This window comes from Mirounga angustirostris, unplaced genomic scaffold (assembly GCF_029215605.1).
Source record: "Mirounga angustirostris isolate CCGP_5_RB_7025 unplaced genomic scaffold, mMirAng1.0.hap1 SCAF_8, whole genome shotgun sequence".
Taxonomy (NCBI): domain Eukaryota; kingdom Metazoa; phylum Chordata; class Mammalia; order Carnivora; family Phocidae; genus Mirounga; species Mirounga angustirostris.
In genome coordinates, this window is record NW_026991716.1 from 70,397,629 (window position 1) to 70,423,267 (window position 25,639).

General features: G+C 37.6%; 1 long non-coding RNA gene across 1 annotated transcript in view; it reads right to left on the reverse strand.

Annotated features, from left to right (window-relative positions):
* Positions 1–1,207: 1,207 nt before the first annotated feature.
* LOC129045518 (uncharacterized) overlaps positions 1,208–25,639 on the reverse strand; it is a 54,753-nt gene continuing 30,321 nt past the window's right edge. Inside the window, exon 3 of the long non-coding RNA XR_008505342.2 lies at positions 1,208–1,407. This is a non-coding gene — a long non-coding RNA (uncharacterized LOC129045518). The remainder of the gene's footprint in view (positions 1,408–25,639) is intronic.

Genomic DNA, 25,639 nt, shown 5'->3' on the forward strand with positions numbered 1-25,639 from the left:
AGGAGGGAACGTGATCAGGCAGGGGAGTAGAAAAAAACCGTACACTAGAGATTTAGGGTATATTTTAATCTGTTAGAAGAAACTATCTCAAAGTTTTAAAGAGAGAACAAGTTATATATATATATGCCAAAAATATGGGTAACTACTAGGAAGAGTTAGAATATGACTCTAAAAATGAAAAAGAAAAATATTTTTTAAAAAAGGAATTGATAAGATGTTGGTTGAAAAAGGGAAAAAGAAAAATTCAAAAAAAAAAAAAAAGACAGTTAAAAAAAAATTAACTTTGAAAGACTACAGAGTCATGGTAAAAAATCCATGAATTCTATGTGCAGTATTCCCCTAGCGCTGGAGTTCTGCCGTTTTCATTGATCGGTAAACTTGGTCTTGGCTGGCGGTTCTCGCTGATCTTCCAGGGGAGGGTCCTGTTGCCATGGTTCCCAAATGTCTTTGCCGGAGGTAGAATTGCCCTGCCCTTGCCTGGTCTGGGCTAAATAATCCGTTCAGGTTTGCTCTCCGGAGCTTTTGTCCCCTGTAAGCTTTCCGTACAGCTTTGGAGGCGGAGAGTGAAAATGGCGGCCTCCCAATCTCCACCTCGGAGGAGCCGAGAACTCGGGGCCCCGCTCCTCAGAGCGCCCCCAGAAAAAAGCCGTCAGTCACTCCCATCTCCCTGGTCTCCGGCCACACTCTGTGCTCACCCAGCCTGTGATCGCGCATTTCTATTTCTGGCACCCGACCCCGGGTGGAGTCTCCAAACCCAGCAGATCCCTGTGGTGCACTCCCATGCCTCTCCTCCCAGGGGAAGAAGGTGAGTCTCCCCAGATCTGCCGCTTGTTGGGTCCCTGCTGGAGGAGTAGTGGCCCGACTGTGCCACAGATCACGGTTTATGACAACCCCGAGCTGAGAATGCACGCCTGGGCTCCGTCTCCACAGCCTGCTTCCCCGCTCAATACCTGGGAGCTCTGTCACACTCAGGCACCCCCGGTCTTTCTGTGACCCCGAGGGTCCTGAGACCACACTGTCCCACGAGGGTTCCACCCTCCGCTTAGCCACCGAGTGATGTCCCTCAGCGGAGCCGACTTCTAAAAGTTCCAATTTTGTGCTCCGCGGCTCTATCACTTGCCAGAAGCGGCTGACGGAGGCCCCTCCCCCGCCGTCTATCCTCCCAAATATTGCCTCAGATTCACTTCTCTGCACGTCCTACCTTCCAGAAAGCGGTCACTTTTCTGTTCAGAGAGTTGATGCTATTCTTTTCTTCAATCTCCTGTTGAGTCTGTAGGTGTTCAGAATGGTTTGATCCCTATCCAGCTGAATTCCTGAGACCAGACAAAATCCAGGTCTCCTACTCCTCCACCATCTTGCTCCACCCCTCCTAAAGGGAATTCTTTAAGTGGAAAGATAAGGCCATAACTAGAAGAAAGTTCAAAAGGAAAAAAATTTACAGGTGAAAGCTAACATAGTAAAGGTAGTAGATTAATTATGTATAAGCCAGTATGGAAGTTAAAAAACAAAAGTAGCAAAATCAATTATATCTACAAAAATTAGTCAAGGAATACACAAAACTTAAAAAAAATGTAATATATGTTTTCAAATACATAAAACTTGGAGGGGGAGTAAAAATTTAGTACTTTTAGAATGTGCTTGAACTTAAGCAACCATCAGCTTAATATAGAGTACTATATACATAGGATGTTATTTACAAACCCAACAGTAACCACAAATAAAAAAAATCTGTAATAGATACACAAAAATAAACAGAAATCTGAGGATAATATTAAAGAGAGCTGAGCCACAAAGAAAGAGAGCAAAAGAAAAACAAAGAAACAGAGAACTACAAAAAATTTTTTTTAATTTAATTTAATTTTATTATGTTATGTTAGTCACCATACAGTACATCATTAGTTTTTGATGTAGTGTTCCATGATTCATTGTGGCAACAAGTAGATACCTATCAATAATTACTTTGAATGTAAATGGACTAAATGCTCCAATCAAAAGACATAGGATGTTGAATGGATTAAAAAAAAGGGGGGGGTAATGTATCTCTGTGCTGCCTACAAGAGACTCAATGTTAGACCTAAAGACACCTACAGACTGAAAATGAAAGGATGGAAAAAGATATTCCGTGCAAATGGAAACAAAAAGGAAAAAAAAAATCCAGTGTAGTAGTACTTACATCAGACAAAATAGACTTTAAAATGAAGACTATAGCAAGAGACAAAAGATATTACATTATGATAAAGAAATCAATTCAACAAGTAGATATAACAGTTGTAAATATCTCTGCACCCAAATGGAGAAATCATCCATACAGAAAATCAACAAGGAAACAATGGTTTTAAATGACACATTAGACCAGAGAGATTTAACAGATATTTACAAAATTTTCCATCCAAAAACAGCAAAATACATATTCTTTTCAAATGCACATAGAGCATTTTCCAGAATAGATCACACTGGGCCACAAAACAAGTCTCAATAAATTTAGGAAAATTAAAATCATATCAAGCATCTTTTCTGACAATGGTATAAAACTAGGTATCAATTACAAGAAAAATACTGGAAAATGCAAACACATGGAAGCCAAACAGCATGCTACTAAACATTCAATGGATCAATGAAGAAATCAAAGAAATTTAAAAATAGAGAAAAATCAAAATATAATGCAATGGTCCAAAACCTTTGGAATGCCACAAAGCAGTTCTAAGAGGAAACAAGAAAAACCTCAGGGGCACCTGGGTGGCTCAGTTGTTAAGCATCTGCCTTTGGCTCAGGTCATGATCCCAGGGTCCTGAGATTGAGCCCCGCATTGGGCTGTCTGCTCAGAGGGAAGCCTGCTTCTCCCTCTCCCACTCCCCCTACTTGTGTTTCCTCTATCACTGTGTCTCTCTCTCTGCCAAATAAATAAATAAATAAATCTTTAAAAAAGAAAAGAAAAAGAAAAATTTCAAATAAACATACAGGAACTAGAAAAAGAAATACAGTCAAGCCCAAAGTTAGTAGAAGAACAGAAACAATAAAGACCAGATGGAAATAAAAGAAATAGAGACTAAAAAAAAAAAAAAAAAAAGAATCAATGAAACCAAGAGCTGGTTCTTTGAAAAGATAAACAAAATTGATAAACCTTTAGCCAGACTCATCAAGAAAAAAAGACAGAGAACTCAAATAAAATCAGAAATGAACAAGGAGAAATAATACCACCACAGAAATACAAAGAATCATAAGAAAATGCCATAAAAAAAATTGTAAAAAGTATGCCTACAAATTGGACAACCTAGAAGAAATGTATAAATCCCTAGAAACATATAATCTTCCAAGACTGAATCAAGAAGAAGTAGTAATTGGAATAGAACAATTACTAATAATGAAATTGAATAAAAAAAAAAAAAAGAAAGAAATTGAATCAGTAATAAAAAAAACTCCCAACAAACAAAAGTCCAGGACCAGATGGTTTCATAGGTGAATTCTACCAAATATTTAAAGAAGAGTTTATACCTATTTTTCTCAAACTGTTACAAAAAATAGAAGAGGAAGGAATGTTTCCAAACTCATTCAGTAAGGCCAGAATTACCCTCATACCAAAAACAAAGACACAACAAGCCAGTATCTCTGATGAACACAGATGCAAAAATCTTCAACAAAATATTAACAAACCAAATTCAACAATACATTGAAAGGATCATTCACCATGGTCAAATTGGATTTATTCCATAGATGCAAGGGGAGTTCATTATTCACAGATCAATCAATTATGATACATTATATTAATAAGAGAAAGGATAAAAACCATATGATCATTTCTAGATGCAGAAAATGTATTTGACAAAGTATAGCATCTATTCATGATAAAAACTCTCAACAAAGTAGGTTTAGAGGGAACATACTTCAACATAATAAAGGCCATATGTGAAAAACTCACAGCTAAGATCATACTCAATGGTGAAAAACTGAAAGCTTTTCCTCTAAGACCAGGAACAAGACAAGGATGTCTGCTCTTACCACTTTTATTCAACATAGTACTGAAAGTCCTAGCTGCAGCAATCAGACAAGAAAAAGAAATAAAAGGCATTCAAATTGGTAAGGAAGAAGTAAAACTGTCACTATTTGCAGAAAACATGATACTATGTTTAGGAAACCCTAAAGATTCCACCAAAACACTATTAGAACTCAAATTTAATAAAGTTGCAGGATACAATATTAATGTGCAGAAAACTATTACATTTCTATACACTAATAACAAAATAGCAGAAAGAGAAAATAATAATCCCATTTACAGTTGTAACAAAAAGAATAAAATGCATAGGAATAAATTTAACCAAGGAAGTGAAAGACCTAAACTCTGAAAACTATAAGACATTGATAAAAGAAATTGAAGGCTACTCAAACACATGGAAAGATATACCATGCTCGGGCACCTGGGTGGCTCAGTTGGTTAAGCGACTGCCTTCGGCTCAGGTCATGATCCTGGAGTCCCTGGATCAAGTCCCGGATCGGGCTCCCTGCTTGGTAGGGAGCCTGCTTCTTCCTCTGACCCTCCCCCCTCTCATGTGCTCTCTCTCTCTCATTCTCTCTGTCTCAAATAAATAAATAAAATCTTAAAAAAAAAAAAAAAGATATACCATGCTCATGGATTAGAAGAATTAATGTTAAAATGTCCATTCTACCCAAAGCAATCTATGGATTTAGTTCAATCCCTATCAAAAGAAGAGTAGCATTTTTCACAGAACTAGAACAAATAATCCTAAAATTTGTATAGAACAACCAAAGACTTCAAATAGCAAAAACAATCTTGAGAAGAAGAACAAAGCTGGAGTTAGATATCACAATTCCAGATTTCAAGATATACTACAAAGCTATAGTAATCAAAACAATATGGTACTGGCACAAACATGGACACAGATCAATAGAACAGGCTAGAGAGTCCAGAAATAAACCCACACAAAGATGGCTAATCTATATACAACAAAGTTGATGAGGATATATAATGGGGAAAAAACATTCTTTTCAATAAATGATGATAGGATAATTGGACAGCTGTATGCAAAAGAATGAAACTGGACCACTTTCTTTCACCATACACAAAAATAAACTCAAAATGGATTAAAGACATAAATTTGAGACCTATGACCATAAAACTACTAAAGGAAAACATAGGTAGTAATCTCTTGGAAATCAACCTTAGCAACATGGATGCTCTTCAGGCAAGGGAAACAAATGCAAAAATAAGCTATTGGGACCTCACCAAACTAAAAAGCTTTTGCATGGTGAGGGAAACCATCAACAAAGCAGAAAGGCAACTACTGAATGGGAGAAGATATTTGAAAATTATATATACAGTCAGGGATTAATATACAAAATATATAAAGAACTCAGCAGGTGATGGGTATTAAGGAGGGCATGTGTTGTGATGAGCACTGGGTGTTATATGCAACTAATGAATTGTTAAACACTACATCAAAAACTAATGATGTACTATATGTTAGCTAACTGAACATAATAATAATAATAATAATAATAATAATAATAATAATAACTCATACACCTCAACAGCAAAAAAAAAAAAATCCAATTTAAAAATGGGCAGACTTGAGTAGACATTTTTCCAAAGATGACATACAGGAGGCTAACAGACACATGGAAAGATGCTCAACAACACTTTTTTACCAGGGAAATGTACATCAAAACCACAATGAGGTATGACTTCACACCAGTTAGAATGGCTACTATCAAAAAGACAAGAAATAACAAGTGTTGGTAAGAATGCGGAGAAAAAGAAACCATTATTGGTGGGAATATAAGTTGGTACAGCCACTGTAGAAAACAGTATAGAGTTCCTCAAAAATTAAAAATAGAAATACCATATGATTCAGTAATTCCACTGGGTACTGAATATTTACCCAAAGAAAATGAAAACACTAATCTGAAAAGCTATATGCACTCCTATGTTTATTGCAGCATTATTTACAATAGCCAAGATATGGAAACAACCCAAGTGTCCATTAATAGATGAATGGGTAAAGAATATGTTGTATAGAAATAGACAATGGAATATTACTCAGCCATAAAAAATAATGAGCTCTTATTTGCAACAACATGGATGGACCTAGAGTGGATTATGATAAATGAAGTAAGTCAGACAGAAAAAGACAAATGACATATGATTTACTTATATGTGAAATCTAAAAAATGAAACAAATGAACAAACAAAAAAAAGATGCTTAAGTACATATAACAAACTGCTTATTGCCAGAGGGGAGGTGGGTTGGGGGGAATGGGTGAAATAGATAAAGGTGATTAAGAGGCACAAACTTCAAGTTATAAAATAAATAATTCAAGGGGATGAAAAGTACAGCAGGAAGATATAGTCTATTATATTGTAATAACATACGGTGACAGGTGGCAACTACATTTGTCGTGATGAATACTATATTTTAATAATAAATTCTTTTTAAATCCTATATATCATGTGCCCTCCTTAACATGTTATCTGACGAGCACTGGGTGTTATACACAATTGATAAATTATTGACACCACATCTGAAACTAATGATGTACTATAAGTTAGGCTAATTGATTTTAAATAAAATAATAATATAAATAAACAAATAAATAAATAAAGCCTATATAATTAAGAAACATGGGAACATTGTAAATTGTAAGAGAATACTTTATACAAATATAGTATAAAATTTTTATACAAATATTTTTAATATGAAAATGGTAGATGTTTTATGTAATAGTTTATGATAAAATATAAATGATCAAGACAACTTAATAGGAACAAAATGTCTTAATAGGTCCATAGCTATGGACATTGTTTTTCAGATTTCAAGGAAGGTCTAGAATCCAACATTGTGTAAGTCTATCTTTCAAGTGTCAAGGAACAGATATTTCCCATGCTCTCTAAAGCATTTTAGAGTATTAAAAAATAGGGAATGCCATTTTAAAACATTTAATGAAACAAATACATTCTTATTATCAAAATTTGGTTAAATATAAGAGACAAAGCTGTAAAAAGAAAGCTACACAATTTTGGTTGTAAATACTGGATCGGCTGAGGAGGGAATCCTAACCAACTGAATGCTAACAGAACATTATCAAATACCAATTCAGGTCATTGGAAAAAGGATGATTTCTTTTTTTTTTTTTAAGGTTTATTTGTTTATTTGGGTGGGGGAAGGGGCAGAGTGAGAGGGAGAGAATCTTAAGCAGACTCCCCACCAAGTAGGGAGCCCAATGCAAGCCTCAATACCACGACCCTGATATCATGACCTGAGCCAAAATCAATAGTTGGATGCTTAACTAACTGAGCCACCCAGGTACCCCAAGGGTAATTTTCTAGTAAATATGTTGAGACTCAGGTTCATACTGAAACAAAATAAATTAGATCCCAGCATATAGCAAGTTGAGCACTCTAAATGGACAAAATTTAAGTGTAAGAAATGAAACTATAGAAGAACTAGAAGAAAATTTAGAAACACATTCACAGAAATTTGGAGTGGAGAGAAATTTATAAGTATATTAGCAAAGAAGGGTCATAAATTTCTATTGTTTTAATTTCTCATTACCTGCCTATTTCAACATAATCTTGTTCAGCTCCCACTGCTTCATTGAACCTGTGTCCTTAGAACCATAAGTCAGCTCCTCATTGCTATCCTCAAAGGCCCTTGTTTCAGCCCTCCTTGTCCTTGTATTCTCTGTGGCTTTTGACATGTTTCCTCCTGAAGTAATCCTATCAACCTCTGGGATGAAACAGCATTACCTTTACCCTTTGTACTCACTGTCTCTTTGGTGACCGCTCTTGTCAATCCTTTCCCCCAAAACACAAGCTTTTTATAAGGTTGCAACCTTTGCCCCTTTTCTCAACTAATACTTTCTCTTCTGGGAAACCTATCAACTCTTAGTAATACCTGAATTATCTATCATTTCTAGAAGGATGACTCCTATATTTTTGGCTATCATTGACTCTTAAGATGCAGGCCCACCCATGTCTCCAAAGGCCCAATTGATACATCACATGAACATCCCACCATTGCTTCAAACTCAAGAGACTTAAAATAAAATCCCCCATCTGCCCTAAACATGTGCTCACTCACATGACTTTCAGTTCATAGGTCTCACAAACCCCCAGACCTGATATCTGAAACCTGCTCTTCAGAACTTTAGGTCTAGCTCTAATCTTCATTTAGATTAGTTAGCTTGGCTTTTTGAGTATTCTTAGTCTTGATTTCCCTACATGTAGAATGGGGTTAAGGTGAAGCTAAAATGAGAAGGTGAGGTCATGGATGTTACTGTGATCTGTAAATTCAGACTGCTATGCGCATATTATGTACAATTATTTTCTCACTCAGCCTAGAACATGGCATTTAATAGACACTCTAAATATTTGCTGACTTAGTGAAATAGTGAATGAACAAAGGGTTGAATTAATGCAACCTGTACTTCTTTTGAATGCCTATAGCATTTACCGTATGCTATATCATCCTTTTGACTCAGATTATGTATATCCCAGTCTTTTGTTAGGTACATATTCACTATATGTGTCCTGACTTCTTCAGCAGACATTCAGATTCTTGGGAGTAGTTGCCTTCCTTATCCTTCCTTGTTGTTACTCCCAGGGCCCAGCAAAGTCCTTATACATAGCAGGTATGCACTAGTAGTATTTGACTTTAGATCTCATTTATAAGTCTTATGTATATATCAGCTAAATTTTTCCATTAAAGGGAATCAATGCATGTTATTTTGTAAGCCTGTATTCTTCGGGATTTATTTATTTATTCATATTTTAAATCATGACTCAACCTTGTGGTTCAGAAACTAACACCAAACAGTGATTTTAATGGCATGGTGAAATAGGGTTTAGTCAGGCCTCTTCACTTTTCAGATTTGCTTCAATTCAGTCATAAAATTCCTTCCCTGTTGAATTTCAATGGCCAAGGGCATCTTCACTTTGATATGTATAATTTAATCAAGCTGTCCTGGCTATGTTAAACTAATCTAGGTGTGGAATTGCAACTACAGATTGTACCAGAAGTTGGAGCATTTTTTTTTCTTTCTTTATTCACGATGGCATTTCCACACTCAAACGAACAACAACCTTGCTGTCTTTTCTCCCCCTTTCTTAGGAAAACTTGTTCCCAGAGGGAAAAACAAAGCAAAGAAACAGTCCCCACACACTGGCCAGCAGGGCAATTATGACCGAAGGGGAAATATGTATGTGTCAAACTGCACAGCCTTTGGGTTATCTCGTCTCTGTGAAGAATATTTTACAGTTGGATTTGAGTGGGTGAAATTGCTCTATCACCCACAAAAGTATTTTTATTACCAACTTCCCAGCAGACTTTTACTCATGCCTCTGTCTATATTACTCTGAATATTGGCACATTAAATGTACTAAGGTTTAATGAAATAGAAATGAATGAATGATGGACACTTCTCTGTCACGTTTGAGCCCAACAGGGTTTTACATCTCATAAGTTATAGGTGACTGCCACAGGCTAGACTCATCAAATACAGATGAGACACATTGAATACAGATGTCATAGGCCAAAGGCTCAGTATATTTATTAGTCTGAATGACTCTTTAATTTCCCTTTCTGGAATAAACTCCTCCAGGGATGTGGCTTAGACAATATTCAGTCCCTCATAACTTATTTTTAAAATCATCCAATATAGAATTTTCAATAGAGAATTCTCAAGGGTTTCACTATGAAAAGCATAAGTTATTTTTTAAAAAGCATGTTATAAATCTGTACTACTTTTCTAGGGCTGCTGTAGCAAAATACCACAAACTGACTGGTTTAGACAACAGAAATTTGTTTTCTCAGACTTCTAGAGGCCAGAAGTCCAAAATTAAGTTGTCAGCAGGGCCATGCTCCTTTTGAAGGCTCTAGGGAAGATGGGTTCCAGGCCTCTCCCCTAGCTTCTGGTAGTTCCCTGGCTTTGTGGAAGCATAATTGTGATGTTTACAATCCCTGTGTGGGTGTATCTCTGTGTCCAAATGTCCCCTTTTTATAAGGACACTAATGACCTCATCTTAATTTGATCACCTGCAAAGACTCTATTTCCAAATCAGGTCACATACACAGATCCTGGTAATTAGGACTTCAACACCTTTTTCAGGGACACAATTCAACCCATAACAGCCTCATGCAGTCACTGCTGTAGATGCCCTTCTTTGAGGCAGAGGAACAAAAGTCAGCTTGAGCACCACAGGGATCCAGGCAATCTTGGGACTTAAAGCCTCAGAAATGGCAATGACTTCCACTGTCCTGAATCATAATTCATAGTTTTAGGTTATATCACATTTGGGTTTTTTTCTAAAAAGTAAGCAAAACTGTCTAAAAATGGAGAAATGTTGATCTACAAATAACCATACAAACTAGCTTTTTCCACTTGTATTACCATGAGAAGAAAGATTTAGGCATTACCAGCTACACCTGAACGTTATTGGATATTTTAGAAAATAAAATAAGCAGAAAAGATGCAACTCTACCTGACATTATTTCTTAGGGGAAGGAGACAAAGCCCTTCAAGTTAACAGGATGCACACCAAAGTAATAAAGGACAACATTTTGAAAAATGGACTTTTGATGTTTTTACAAGCCTAACACTTAACATTGTGCAAACTTTCTCCTTTGAGATATTCAGGTAGAACAATTTATTTTCTTTTTCATTTGGATGTTCTCTAGAACACTGTATTCAACTCTAACCGCATATTGTGATTCAAGTGGTTTCTCAAGCTAAGTACATTTATGATAACAAACACAATTAATGTTTTGTTCTTCCCATGTGCCATGCTTTGTCATAAATTGTGTATTAACTCACTTAATCCTTACTGCAACCCCTGGATAAAGCATCATTGTTAATCACCATTTTATAGAAGAGGCACAGAGCTAACTTGCCTAGGGCCACATTACTACTAAAAAGTGGAACTGAAATGTGCAACCAGAAAGTCTGGTTCTAGAGGGTTGGGATATTAACTTCCAAATATCTAATTTTTAAATGTTCCAATAAGCCAAACTACAAAAACAAAAGTTCTTCTTTTAACTATCCTTTTGAAGTTTTCTTAGATATTACTGCCACCTAGATGAAATTGTTTACTAAAACCAACATTATAGTTTTTCATTCACCACAAGTATAAGCTTTCTAGTTGTTTATCTTCACTGATTTTTTAGTTTTGTTTTTGGCTTTATGGTACTCTTACCTGGGTAGACCTGACTAAAGGAAGGCTGTTTTGGGGAATAAGGTTGGTAGGCTGGTTACTCATATAATCCTCTGTGTGTGTGTGTGTGTATGTACGTATATGTATATGTATATATATATATATATATATATATATATATATATATATATATTCAGTCAGAGAAGCAGAAACACATACACACACATGCACACAGATTTATTACAAAGAATTCACTTGTGTGATTGGGGTGGTTGGCTGAGTAAGTTCAAAATCCGTAGGACTGGCCATCAGGAAAGGCAGATCACAGGGGATGGAACTTACAGGCTCAAGTTGAAGCAGCTGTCCACAGGCAGAATTCTTTTTCTCAGGGAATCTTTAGCCCTACTATAAGGCCTTTCAGGCAGATTGTCCCGGATAATCTCTCTGAGTTAAAGTCAACTGATCATAGACATTAATTACATCTGCAAACTCCCTTCATAGCAACACCTAGATTAGTGTTTAGTTAAATAGCTGAGGATTATAGCCTAAAGTTGACATGTCAACACACACATTTTTATATATTTATGTACACATATACAATATATATTTGTATGTACATGTTTATAGAGAAAGAGAGAGAGAAGTTATTTTTTCCATTTAGAATTAGGTTCTTGGATTGTATAATTAATAATACAAAAAGACAGCTTTGGGCATTGTCAAGTGGAACCACTTCTTAATGAGAAAAGGGCTTTTTTTTTAAAGTTTCCAAAGAGGAACTTTTATCCAAAGCTTTGTTTTCAAATAAAAGTATTCAGATGAAGAAGACTTAGTTGTAAATTCTTCTAGGAGAATTTTAAAAATTGCTAAGTTTCTCATATAATTTTACTTACAAAGTCTTTCCAGGAAAATATCCTATGATGCAAACCAATTTAAGTATTACCAGTTTATGGAATAGTCTGGACTTGGTGGGGCTCTGACAGAAAACAACTTTTCTTCCACGTGGCTTTCCAAACCGTCTCTTTTGGACCTCCCATTTACACCCATGATATCTCAGGCAGATCTCATAGCTTTTCCAGTCACTTGCAATCCCATTCTCTGATATTAAGAAAACCACTCCAACCTCTTGACCTCTCACCCACTAGCTGCCTCCAGCAACTTCTGGATGGGAAAAGGGAAAGAGAGAAGAAGTCTGAGGTGACTGGTGCTATTGTTTCAGCAGATGTCCAGATGCTAGCTCTTCCTGTCATGAGATCCTTCAGAGACCTCTGCCGCTGTACTCTTCCAGGTCACAGGCTTCACTTTCAGTCTGGCTTAGTTGACTCTCCCTCACTTATGCTCTAAATAGTGTGAACTCCTATAGCTGGGGTTGCTTCCCCTCCTCTGGCAGTGCTCTAGGAAAGTGTCCTTTCAGGATGGCTCTAGTCCAGCCAACTTTCATGAGATCTACCTAGCTCATGGGAACATTCAGCATCTAGGGTAACATACCATCTCCAAGGTAGCCTTTCATCCTTGCTTTGCCATTAGGGAAAGCTACAGCCAGCCCCCGGATGGTAGGCTACTGTAGACAAGTGACACACACCAGGCACTCCAAATTCTAGGACATAAGATTAGGTCCTCCCAAAACTTTCCAAGAGCATTCTCTTCCCACTTTCTCTTAAGCCCAGGAAGGGGCTTGCCTAGATTTGATTTAATCCAGGTGGTGAGCTATTGGCTCCTTTCTTATAATCTCCATACATGGTGCTTTTCCTAAAGCATCAACTGTTTGGCTTGAGTGGGGGCGATAAGCACAGACCTTCCTACTAAGCCTATAGCATTCTTCCAAGAAATCCACCCCTAATCCATCACCTCCATCTCACCCCTTTTCTGGAGGTGAATGATAGGTCACAGAAGCACTCTCACCATCTCTTAGCAAGGCTGAGTGCATAGTCTAGCATCACTTTTTAGAATGCATGGATGTTTGACACTGTTGACTTTTGCTTGGAGCTTTAAGCAGGACTGTGGTCTATGGGATATTCCCACTTAACATCCTTCTATAATTTAAGGAAACAATTATATTTTGAATAATAAAAAGTATTTCTTTACCACTTAGTCTTTGACGTATCAGTGCATGTTGCATCTACAAGCATAGTTCTGAAGCAGAAATTCTTTTCATGATATTATGAAGAGAAACTTTTGTCTGTTCTTTAGGAATAAAGTGGAATAAAATATGTTCATGCTTTGGGAATTTGTTGTGTCATTTCTGGGCTTGTTGCAGACTGAATGTTTGTGTCCTCTAAAATTCCTATGTTGAAGCCCTGACCCACAGTGTGGCTGTAATTGGAAATGGGGTCTCTAAAGAAGCAAGTTTAAATGAGGTCATAAGTGTGGGGCCCTGATCTGATAAGATTATTGGCCTTATAAGACCAGAGAGCTTGCTTATTCTCTCTCAACCTGTGTGTACACAAGAGGTCATGTGAGTGTGCAGTGAGATGGTGACCACTTACAAGCCATGAAAAGAAGGTTCAGAATGAAACCTACCTGGCTAGCACCTTGATTTTAGATTTCCTAGCTTCCAGAACTGTGAGAAATAAATTTCTGTTATTTAAACAACCCAGTTTATGGCATTTTGGTATGCAGTCTTAGAAGACCTTAGAGGGCAATTCACAGCTCCACTTGCCCATTCATATTTTCTCTTAATAATTGTGTTTCCTGGATCACTAGATTAAGAGGTCTCCATCATCGTACTAGATCTAATCATAAATGTTGATCCTATAAATACAGTCTTAATGACACATTGCCTCTAAGAAAAAAAATATATACATGTTACAGGAAGAGGATCAAATAGCAAAGAGTCAATTCAGCAAGTAACTCACTTACCAGTTAATCCAAATTGCTAGCAGTATATGAGAAAGCAGACTTAATTTGGGAGCAGAGAAATTGAAGTACTAGGAAGGATAGAGTTAGGGCCTCTATTGGACACTGTGCATAATATCTGTGTGAATTGAAAAAGGCAACCATTCTGTGAGTTTTTTGAAAAGTTAATTTATTATTACACAACCAAACCCATGGCACATAGTCTAGAGAAATAGGAATGTAGGCAGCTGCCTCCACTGGCATCATTATGTGACTGCAACCAAGGAGGGTGATGAGTGGTTGTCTCCCGTTGTTATTTCTCTCTGTCAAAATTAGTCCCACTTATGGTTCATCATACTGGATGATGATTTTAAAAGATTCTGTCAAAAGAGAATCTCCTCTACTACTCATTGAAAATACTATTCATCCTTTCTAGTTACTCAATGCCAAATCAACTCTGGTTCAAGACCAAAGCTAATATTAGAAGAAAAAAATTTTCAAGTGTTTGTTTATTTTAAAAGAACAAAATCTACCCTAGGGAATAGTGGAAAGTGTAATCCTTCTCTCCACAGGGGTGTGGTAGTAGGTGTTATATGAGGCCAGGCCTGAGAGAAAAGACAAGGAAAGGTTTTTTCCCATTTTCAGACTAGCCATCTGTGACTTAGAAATAAAAGTTAAAAAAATAAAAGTCTTTAGGAATCTTTGGCTTTCCTTTTGCCAATATCTTTGAGAGTTCACTTTCTGTTCAAAATATAAAAGGGCCATAATTATTTCCATGTCTGACTAATATGCACTTGTTTGTGAAGGGCTATAATTCTGTAACCCATGTGGATCATGGTCTTGGTGTGTATTGAAAGTAAAAAATGAGAGCTGTTTTCATCCTGGCTCCTCTGCTCACTGAGTCACCATGTCCTTGGGCAAGTTATTTCCTCTCTGTGTACTCGCTTTTAAAAACAGAGAGATAATAGTGTTCCTGACCTCCTTACCTCACTGAGATGTTGTCAGCATTAACAAGCAGTAGACCCATATTTTTAGAATAGGAATGAAATTGCTTAAATTTTAAAATATTTTCCCTCCCATAGATTTATTTTGTACATTTTAAAATTCCTAAATGGGTCACAGTGCAGATTTTGTGAGGCAAAGGGCCTCACAAAGGCAGAGTTATGGTTGACTTTGTGGGACAAATCATTGGAATCTTTTTAGCTTCCTTATGAAGAGGACAAAGACTGATGATATTTATTTATTTTGGAGACTTTTTTCAGAAAGTAACTTACCAAATAAATTTTAAAAATCATAGAATGAGCTAAAACACATTGTAATAAAAATAACACTAAACTAAGAGCTGGGGGGAGGATCTAGATTCTAGATCTTGATTACTAACCTACTTAAGTCGACTTAACTTCCCTAACCTTGGTTTTTAGTGTGAGAAATGAGAGCAGATGATAAGTTATTAGGTCTAGGATACTAAATTGAACAAGATTCAAATGAAATAATATATGTTTCCCTAAAATGATAAAACACTGTGCAAACACTTTAGGTTTTATTGCTACTGCTGAGCCAACCAACCACTCTCTGGTCACCACAGCATCACCTCATCTCCTTCAAGGACAGTGGTTACACCAATTTTCTTGGGCATGAAAACAGTGCCAACATGTTCCACATAATTAGAGTTCCCACCCAGCCATTTTTCACTTTGACAGGGAAAAAAAAAAAAAAAAAGGAAGGGCAGGGCTGTGTTCCATGGTTAGGCCAACCTTTGATTCAGATGTGAAATGAAAGCTTTGAAGCAGAGGTGATGGGTCTGTGCTGGCTAGGGAAATGAACTGTCTCCTTCCAAGGAGCCTTAAGTTTCCCCTACTTCAGGGTGTGTCGGCAGAGACACAAACAGACAGTCAATTTTCCATACAATAAGGTTTGGAGTGTTGCCAGTCTAGTCAAGGGCTGAGGGAAAGGTTTGTGGAAGAAGGCTTTCAACATTTTCAAACATTGGATGGCAAGAAAGCATTTTTTCTGGATGACATATAAGGTCTCTTCCAACTCTGAAGCTCAGTCTCTGAATCAGCAAATTATTAAATTAAGGAAGAACACGGAGTCTCCTTGACCCCTTTGTCCCCTGTTTGAGATCCAAGCATTCTGAATCATCTCAGAAAATAACCTATATTTTCAGACTACCAGAGTTTGTCAGCCTTCCTTAGCCACTCCAGGCCATCCTTACAATTCTTTGTTCTTTATGTGCATTCCTCTCAGTTGCACAGTTAATGATCTCTTTTCTTGTGCCATTATCTGTTATTTCATGAGGACCTATCTTTATAACCAGATAGTAAAGTCTGTGGGTAGACGAATCATGCTTCTGGCTTTTCATGTCACTTTGTAACCTTAATTTCCTAAGACTCCCACTTGGTGGAGTCAGCCATTCCAGGGTAGGCCTTTGTGTGTTTTTGCCTTTCTTTTATTGGTCCCTGAACATCACTCCCCATGACTGACAGTCACACGTTTCCTTTGGTGCTTTACATTTCCCCTCCTTCTATGTTTTATGTTTCCAGACACATGAGTGACATCCACAGACCATGTACAGAAATGCCCTCTGGGAAGTGAGCCCTGAGATGCTGGCCATGGTGGGCCTACATGCTACAGAAAGACTAAAAATATACTCAGTGTGGAAAAAATTGCAACAATCACCCCATGGTGAGAAATAAATATTGGTGATAGATATAGAAGGCAGGGAAAAAGAGAAACTATTTCTCAAAAGTGAGTATCAAGTGACAACTGTGCATTATTTTAACTATGAGGTGATTCCAAGAGCAAACACAGAACAGAGAACTTTTAGAAATTGGGGTTTTACTCCCCTGTTTTTGCCCTACCACTTTCTACATTTGCTTCATGCTCTTCAGAGTAGATTACCCAGGTCAAAGAACATTCAGTAGGGGATAGGAGAGTGAGAGAAAAGGAGAAGCAGAAAAGAAGGGAAGACCAGTCACTCTGAGCTGTTCAAAACACTATGTATATCTTCCTTTCCACTGGCACTAGGAAAATGGCTGCTAAAATACTGTAAAAAGCTAATACTTTTAGCCCTTTGGATGGAATACAGTGGACTAATAGTTCAGCTTTACGTAGCAGTTACTGAGACAAGGATGAAAGTACCCAGGGCTAAGGACTAATTTAGCCTGAGGATGTGATAGACTGATGACCCCAAATGTTCACAACTTATTATCCATGCCTTTTGCAATATGCCTTTGCATATTTTCCCTTTATTAGGTGAGATCTATTTTTTCACCTCTTGAATCTGGACTGACTTTGTGACTTGCTTTGGCCAATAAAATGGCACAGAAGTGATGGTATGCTAGTTCTAAGCATAGGCCATGAGAAACCTTGAATGTTTTACCTTTTCTTCTTGGAATTGGCCTACCAGCAGAAAGATAAGACTAGGTTGGCCTACTGGATGAAAATAAACACATAGCCCAGTCTTCCACCACATCACCCAAACTATCAGCTGGCCACATGAGTGAGATCCTGCTAAAACATTCTATTCCTAACCAACCCAACAATACACGGAAGATGCATTAGTGAACTTAGCAGAACTAAGCAGTTATCAGTTAAGCAGGGCCCAGAGCTACCTAGCTAGCCCATAGACTCATGAGCAATAATAAATGCAGTAAAAGAGAATACAGAGTCTTTCAATCAGTAGTTTGGCCAGGCATTTTGCCTATGGGAAGAGGCACATACATAAATCTGAAGATAGCCAGGAGCCTAAGAAAGTAACTTTCAGAGTTCATTCTTTTACCAGGGCTATTGGGAATATGGAGTGCATTGTTTCAAAAGCAGATTCAAAGCCCCAGAGAGCATGTTTAATAATAATAATCTTAAAAGCTAACAAATGCTTATTTCAAGCCACCATCTTCTCTGATTTCTACAAACATGAGATGCTATTACCCTGGTTTTAGGAGCAGATGCTGAGGGTAAGAGAAGGTAGGTAGGTACCAGGAGCTAAGAAGGAAACCATGGTTGTCTGATGCCAAAGCTTAGTGTATGAACACTGCACAATAGTGTCACACTGGGGAGGTGGCAGTATTGTCACAGCTTGGTCCTTGGCAACCAGGGACCAAGGTGTGAGGCAACTGTCCTATCCACAGTGGAAATGGGGTTTGGGGTAACTAGGCTTATTCAAAGTAAAAGGAGACAAGGGGGCAGCTGGAAAGAAGGCAGCTGTGTAACACCTGTCAGATGTTATTGCAGCAATAAACAAGTCCAGCAAAATCCTGCTCCTCTCCAGAGAATATTTGTCTCCATGGTGAAATAATGCAAAACTGGGCAAGAGGCAGTCAGAACCCAGGAGGAGGGGGGACTCAGGGTCACAGAGGCTTAGCAGATTGCTCTTTACTCTCTGCCTCTGACTCATCAATCCCAGAGGAGTAGCACTTGCTTGCTTCAGCTTTCCTAGTCATCTCAACAGGCAACAGGAGAGGGGGGCAGCACTGGCAAAAATCTCATTCCATTGCAAAGCTCTTAGATTTAATTGGGGATTTCTCAGTCCCCCCTGTAAGCATGGCAAAATGTATTTACCCATTTTCTATATGTTTCACCTACCCAGTCCTCGAATGCTCTGAAATATCCTTTTTTCAAGAATCAAGTTATGAATTTATCCCTTTGTATAGAATTAATAGCTAATTTTACTATTAACAACAACTATGAGATATGTATTCCCATTTTACAGATGAATAAATTGAATTTTGGAGAGGGGGTAAGCAACTTGCCAAAAATCATAAAGCTGAGTCCCAGTCAAACCTAGGTTGGCAACTGTCAGAACTCATGCTTTCAACTCTTGTCTATTGTCTACTATGACTAGTATGCCAATAGAACTTTTTTTTTTTAGTATGCCAATAAATAATCTGGATGTCAGAGTCAAGGGTAAGACTCATTTTGAATTCTTGTCTATCTTCTCTTTAACTAACAACTTGGGCATGGCACTGAAGATAGAATTCTAGAGTTGTCAGCACTCTGACAGTTAAGTCCTGTGCATCTTAAGAATTATTTCCCTTCCAACATCATCACACTTCCAGATTCCTTATAGCAAATTTCAATTCTGCTGAAATGCAATAGCAAAACCGTTAGACTTTTTCTGGTGTTTACAGTTTATTTTTCAAAATTAACACTCAGGACACAGATTCCCATTTATGAATCAACCCCACCAGTGTTTTTCTGAGCTATACTGGAAATTTGGGATATGTCTTCACCCAACCAACCTGGTGTTGGTTGGGACACAGGAACAAGATAGGGTGCGCTCAGCCAAAGGATGCAGCTGTGGGGGGAGGGGCTGGTCAAGAGACTGAGCATGTTCTGAGGATTATTTTCTTACACTCAATTCTGTTATGGTGAGTTTCTATGTGTTGGATGCCTGGATGGCAGGTGGAGGAATATGGATGCCAGATCTCCATAAAACTCATCATTTTCTTATCATTTCCTTTTTCCTATGCCTTTGTACTTCAGACAGAGAGTATGTTTGAAGTTCAAGTTTCTGTCCATCACAAGTCTCACTGCATATGACCACAGCATAGTGGACTAGGAGGGCATCCAAGTCCTCTATTTCAATCTTCTCCAAAGCATGGAGTTTACCTACTTCACTCTTTTAGGGGATATATAATTTCTGTTCAAATATTTTCAGTGACAGACAATTCATTAACTCACAGTACAGTGCAATTAATTATTTGAATCATTCAGTTTACCAGTGTGACAGATATTTAGGTCTCCTCTATATGTCAGGCATTGCCCAGAGATGATAAAACATCCTATGCTCAGGAAACTGATAGTCCAACATTAGAACCATAATCAGCCTCCCTTTAGCATCTAACTAACCCTTGTTTTTTTGGTTCTCTCTTTTCAGGTGTCACAGGGTAAGTTCAGCTTTAGACACCCGTCCCTGCAAAGTAATGATCATATGCCCCTGGAAGAAACTCAATGTGAAGTTACTATCAGTCAAATACATCTTCTTGACAGTGAGTTGTAAAGCCTTTTCTTTTTGACAAGAGAGAATAGGAGAGTAGTTTCTGACCAAGAAAAAATAGGAAGGAAGATCTACTAGTGCTGAAAATGTTTATCTATGGCTAGACTTCATTGATTTAGCATCAGTGTTGACTGTGCTAAGGAATGTGAAAAGAATAAGATTTGTTATTAGCACACCCCTAGGTGCTAATGACCAACACTGAATCTTCCATGACTTCTACTGACCACTTTCTACTTCTTAAAATTTCCTTTTCCTTTGCCTCTGTAATTCCTCCTTCAAGCTTCATTGGCTTTTTCTGCTGTTTGGATACTGTAAAAGTTAGTATTCTCCACTGTATGAATTTCATCCCCATCTTTTCTCATACTACAAGTTCTCTCATGTGGCTCCCATGGCTTCCACCAAATCTAAAAGTTCACAACTCTACTCTTCAATTTGTATCTGCAGCCCTTGTCTCTCTCCTGGGTTCCACAACTGTATTGCCAGTTTCCTAATCCACTGTATTTCCTTTAGGCACATCAAGTTATTCCCTTTTCCTGTCCCCTTTTCAATCTAGCAAGCTCATATTCATCTTTCAAAATTCAGTCCAAATGTTATATCTTCTGGGAGATGTTTTCTGACTCATCCAGGCAGTTATTAATGTCTTCCTATGGTGATTGGTCAAAAGTATTGTGCATCAGACATTAGACATGCTAGATGCTGTGCTGAATAATGAATGTACCGCATTTATGAGAATTGAAAGTCTGTACTCCATGGGGTATATAATCCAGAGAAGAAGACAGAGATTGTACATGTAATTTAGGTATATTGACTGTTATAAAGAAGCTATGTGTTATGGTTATCTACTACAGCTAAGGCTGTCCAATGACACATTTTATATCTGTGAAATGTCCTATATCTGCACAGTCCAATATGATAGCCACTAGCTACACATGACTAATGAATACATGAAACATGTCTAGTGCAATTAAGAAATTAAATTTTTCAATTTATTTAATTTTAATTGATTTAAATTTAAATATCCAGCTAGCGGCATCTATATTGGACAATGTAGTTCTAGATGTTGAGGAAGTTTTCTCTGAAAAATTGAAATTTATTATTTTTGGACCTGAAGGGATGAATAGATCTAAAGGGCAGGTGAGAGGTGGAAAGAATAACAGAATATAGCACCGTAAAGGCCCCAGACTCACAAGTTCATGTTCCTCTGTTAATCCCACACCCTACCCCTTAGCTTTTGTAAACTTAAGATAGTGTAAGTTCTCAACATATTTGTTATTATTACTATTATTTTTTTTTATTATTTTATTCTGGTTTATAAACTTCTTCACAAGTTTTATTATGTCATTTCTCCATTTGTCTACTGTTAACCTCCATCAATTTCATAAAAGTGGGAAGTGTCTCAAATTCTTTTCTATTCTGCTACAATATACTAAAGAGTTCTGTGCAGGCAAATTCACTCTCCATCTGAAACATGCTACATTTTGAGGGAATTAAATTTCAGTGAAGACCTAAATAGTCAAATGATAATCATCTCCACACACCAAGGTTCTGAGCCTTACAGCTCCCAAGGTCAAAGCATGGAGTTAAGCTAATCAATTCTGAGAACTTTCAGTTAGTGCTTAAACGAAGTGTTATGACTCATGTTCTCTATAGTCTTGGATTCATCTGCAAGCCACTATGCAATGAGAATTTTGCCTCTTACAAGAGATTTAATCCCACCTCACACCCAACTCCACATTGCCATAAAAAAGAAAGCATTCCTGTGCCTTTTGTACTATACAATTTTACCTTGTTCCAGTATGCTTTTATATATGACATAGGAAAGGTGTGGGCAAAGGAAGTGCTATTTTAGAATACATGTTTATCAACACATAACTGGTGTACTATAAATGCTGGAGGAGCTGTTTTTAACATAGTAAATTCCTGAGATTACCTGCCAAAGTCAATAATGCAGGTGGCTTGGCAATCTGATCAGCTGACTTCACAACCTTACCCCCAAACCTAAAGAGGAGCTTCAGCTTATTTTTAAACAGCAAAATCCATCCAGATATCTGTATAAAGTATGAGGATCTATGGACAGATGAGAAGAAATTGGATACAGAGAACTGAAAAAGGGAACTATCAACAAACTGCAGATGAGAGAGAGAGGCAGAAAATGACTAACAAGACCACAGCAAGGTCCTTCTCACTACCAAGACTGATTCTGCCAACTTATGGTCAAGAGAGACTTCTCACCAAAATTTTATCCAGTGTTTAAGACCTAGTTCAAATCCCATTTACCCCACAGATCTACGATGACCTGTTACTGCTGAAACCCCAGGATTTTTTTTTTTTAATTTGTAGGTTGGCACTTAATTATATATTGTCTTATGTTATTCATTAAGATTTCATAGGCTTGGGTTTTATCTCCCCACCCAGAATATAAATTTTACAGGGGGAAACAGCTTTGACATAACTATCCTGAATCCCCAATGTCCTAGCATAGAGCAGGGCCCTTCATGGAGCCCTTGATATCTTCTGATTTATTCAATTATGTGCTAGAAGACAGACAAAATAGTGAGACCAAAACAAAAGAACAAACAACAACCAAAAAAAAAAAAAAAAAAACGGGAAAAAGAAGAGCAGGGTGCAGGGCTGTGCCCTAATGAAAGTGGCTAAACTTTCCTGAGATGACTCATACAATAGGAATGCCAACACTGATGAGCAGAAGTGGGGTAAATGGCTTGGACACTTGAACTCTGATCTCTTATTGGCTGACATATGGATTACATCTTCCCCTGACAGTATGTAAGGGGCTAAGTTCTTTGGAAAAGAAACGTCTATTCCAGTGTTAAGAAAAAGTCTATACAAAAGGGTTTCCCACTCCCGAGGCTGGTGAAAATTACTAATCAGGCAAGTTGTCTGACCTATGGTCCCAGGATATTAGAACTAGAAGGAAATTGGATATAATCTGACCCCAGTCACATTTCACCATCAAGGAAACTGAGGTCCAGTGATAGGAAATGACTTGTTCAATGCGATATACCTGGTTAGTGGCAGAACTGAGTCTAGAACCCAGGGTTTCTGGTCTCTAAAGCCAATGATCTTTCCACATCAGTTTCAAGAGAAGTAACAGAATTCTACTGGCCTACTCAGTGAAAACTACCTATGACTTGTCTGTTTTCCTCCTCACTTGATTTCTTTCTTTAACCAGCATGGACCCCAATCACTTAAACTATTCTCACACCAAACGTGGATTTCAGTTTCCTCATCTACGTGTCCTATTTGCCCCTGCCCTAAAAACCCTGCACAAAGTGAACCCAATAATCTTCCTGTTCCTGTACTCCTCAAGGCTGCTGACAATAAATGGAGAAAAATTGTACAATCACATAAAAATTATGATTCTTAATTCCTGTACACTCAGCACAAACAGCATTCCTTTTACTTATTATGGATCAGGTCCCTCTCCAGCTCTCAGCAGCTGTTCCAAATGCCCAGCTCTCTCTTTTGCTTCACATGCCTCTCTAGCAGCCTCACCTGCTACTTCACAGAAGAAATGAATGCTTGTCGTGTAAACTTCCTCAGCCTTTCACCCAATCTACAAAGTTACATTCATTTCCACTAAACCTTACTTCCTTCCCCTAATTTTCCTGTTTACTTCTTCAGGGCTGGGTTCTATCAACTCCCTCCTTCTTTTTTTTTTTTAAGATTTTATTTATTTATTTGACAGCAAGAGAGAGACAGTGAGAGAGGGAACACAAGCAGGGGGAGTGGGAGAGGGAGAAGCAGACTCCCCACTGAGCATGGAGCCCGATGAGGGGCTCGATCCCAGGACTCTGGGATCATGACCTGAGATGAAGGCAGATGCTTAACGACTGAGCCACCCAGGCACTCCCAACTCCCTCTTTCTGCTATATAATCAACCTCTCGCTCTTTGCTGGCTTCTCTTCAGCACATAAGTATGTCCAAATATGTCAACATATCTTCAACCTTATCTTGACTCTGCATTATCCCTATAGCCATCACCCTACCTATCCTCTTCTTCAGAACCCAATTCCTATGGAGGAGGCTATTCTTGGTGACTCTAATTACTTGCTTCCCATTTTTCCCATAGCACACTGTAAACTGGTGATTCTTACCCTTAATTCTGAAAATTACTAGAAAGGTCACCTATAACCTCTTAATGCACAATAATCATTTTATGTCTATTTTTTATTATGGCAAATATATGTAACATAAAATTTCTTATTTTAATCATGTACAGTGTACAATTCTGTGGCATTAAATACATTCACAGTATCATGTAAGCATACCATTATCCATTTCCAGAAGTTTTCATCATCACAAACAGAAATTCTGAATGCATTATACAATAACTCCCATTCTCCTCTACTTTGCCCCTTCTTCTACTTTATGTCATTATGAATCTGCCTATTCTAGATACCTCATGTAAGTAGAATCATACAATATTTGTCCTCTTGTGTCTGGCTTATTTCACTTTGCATGTTTTCAAGGTAGACCCATGTTATAGCATGTTACCAGAATGTCATTCCTTTTCAAGGCTGGATTTTTCCATCATATTTTTCCATCATATATATATATATATACACACACACACATATATATATATGCCACATTTTGTTTATCGACTCATCAGTTGATAGACGTTTGAGTTTTTTCCACCTTTTGGCTATTGTGAATAATACTGTTATGAACATTGATATACAAGTATCTGTTTGTTCTTTCAGTTTTTTTGTGTACATATGCAGAAGTGTAACTGCTGGATCATAACATAATAATTCTATGTTTAACTTTTTGGGAACTACCAAATTGTTTTCCACAACAGCTGCACTGTTCTGACCATCAATGCATACAACTTCCAATTTCTCCACATCCTTGCTAACATTTATTATTTTTCGGGTTTTTTTTTTTTTGTCTTTTTTGTGGGTTTATTTATTTATTTATTTTTTGGATAGTAGCCATCCTAATATGTGTGAAATGTTATCTTATTGTGGTTTTGATTTGCATTGCCCTAATGATGAGTGATGTGGAACATTCCTTCTTGTGCTTATTGGTAATTTGTATATCTTCTTTGGAGAAATGTCCATTCAGGTCCTTTACCCATTTTTGAATTGTATTGTTCAGCTATTTTGTTGCTGAAAATTTTCATTTTAGCCCTTTTCTTATTTGATCTCTCTGTAGCATTTGCCCGAATTCTAACTAGAATGATCCCTCCCTCTGACTACATGACTTCACTGTTTCCTATCTTCTTTCCCTACTCTGATCTTTCCATACTGATATCCTCACTAGCTCTTGCAGCGTTTAATCACTCCCCATTCTAACATTTATTGAGCACTTTGTATGGGCCAGACACTTTGCTAAGTGTTTTACATGTATTTTCTCCCTTTATGTTTAAACTCCTGCATTAGGTAGGTGGGATTATTAGAAATGCGATTCTATAGATATGAAAACTGAGGCTTAAAGAAATAAAGTACTTTTCTTTGAGTTTACTAAGGTAATTAGTGACAGAGCTAGTTTTTAAATCCAAGAAACTGATTCCAGAGTTTATAGCCTTAAGATTTTCCTATCCAGGGCGCCTGGGTGGCTCAGTTGGTTAAGCGACTGCCTTCGGCTCAGGTCGTGATCCTGGAGTCCCAGGATCGAGTCCCGCA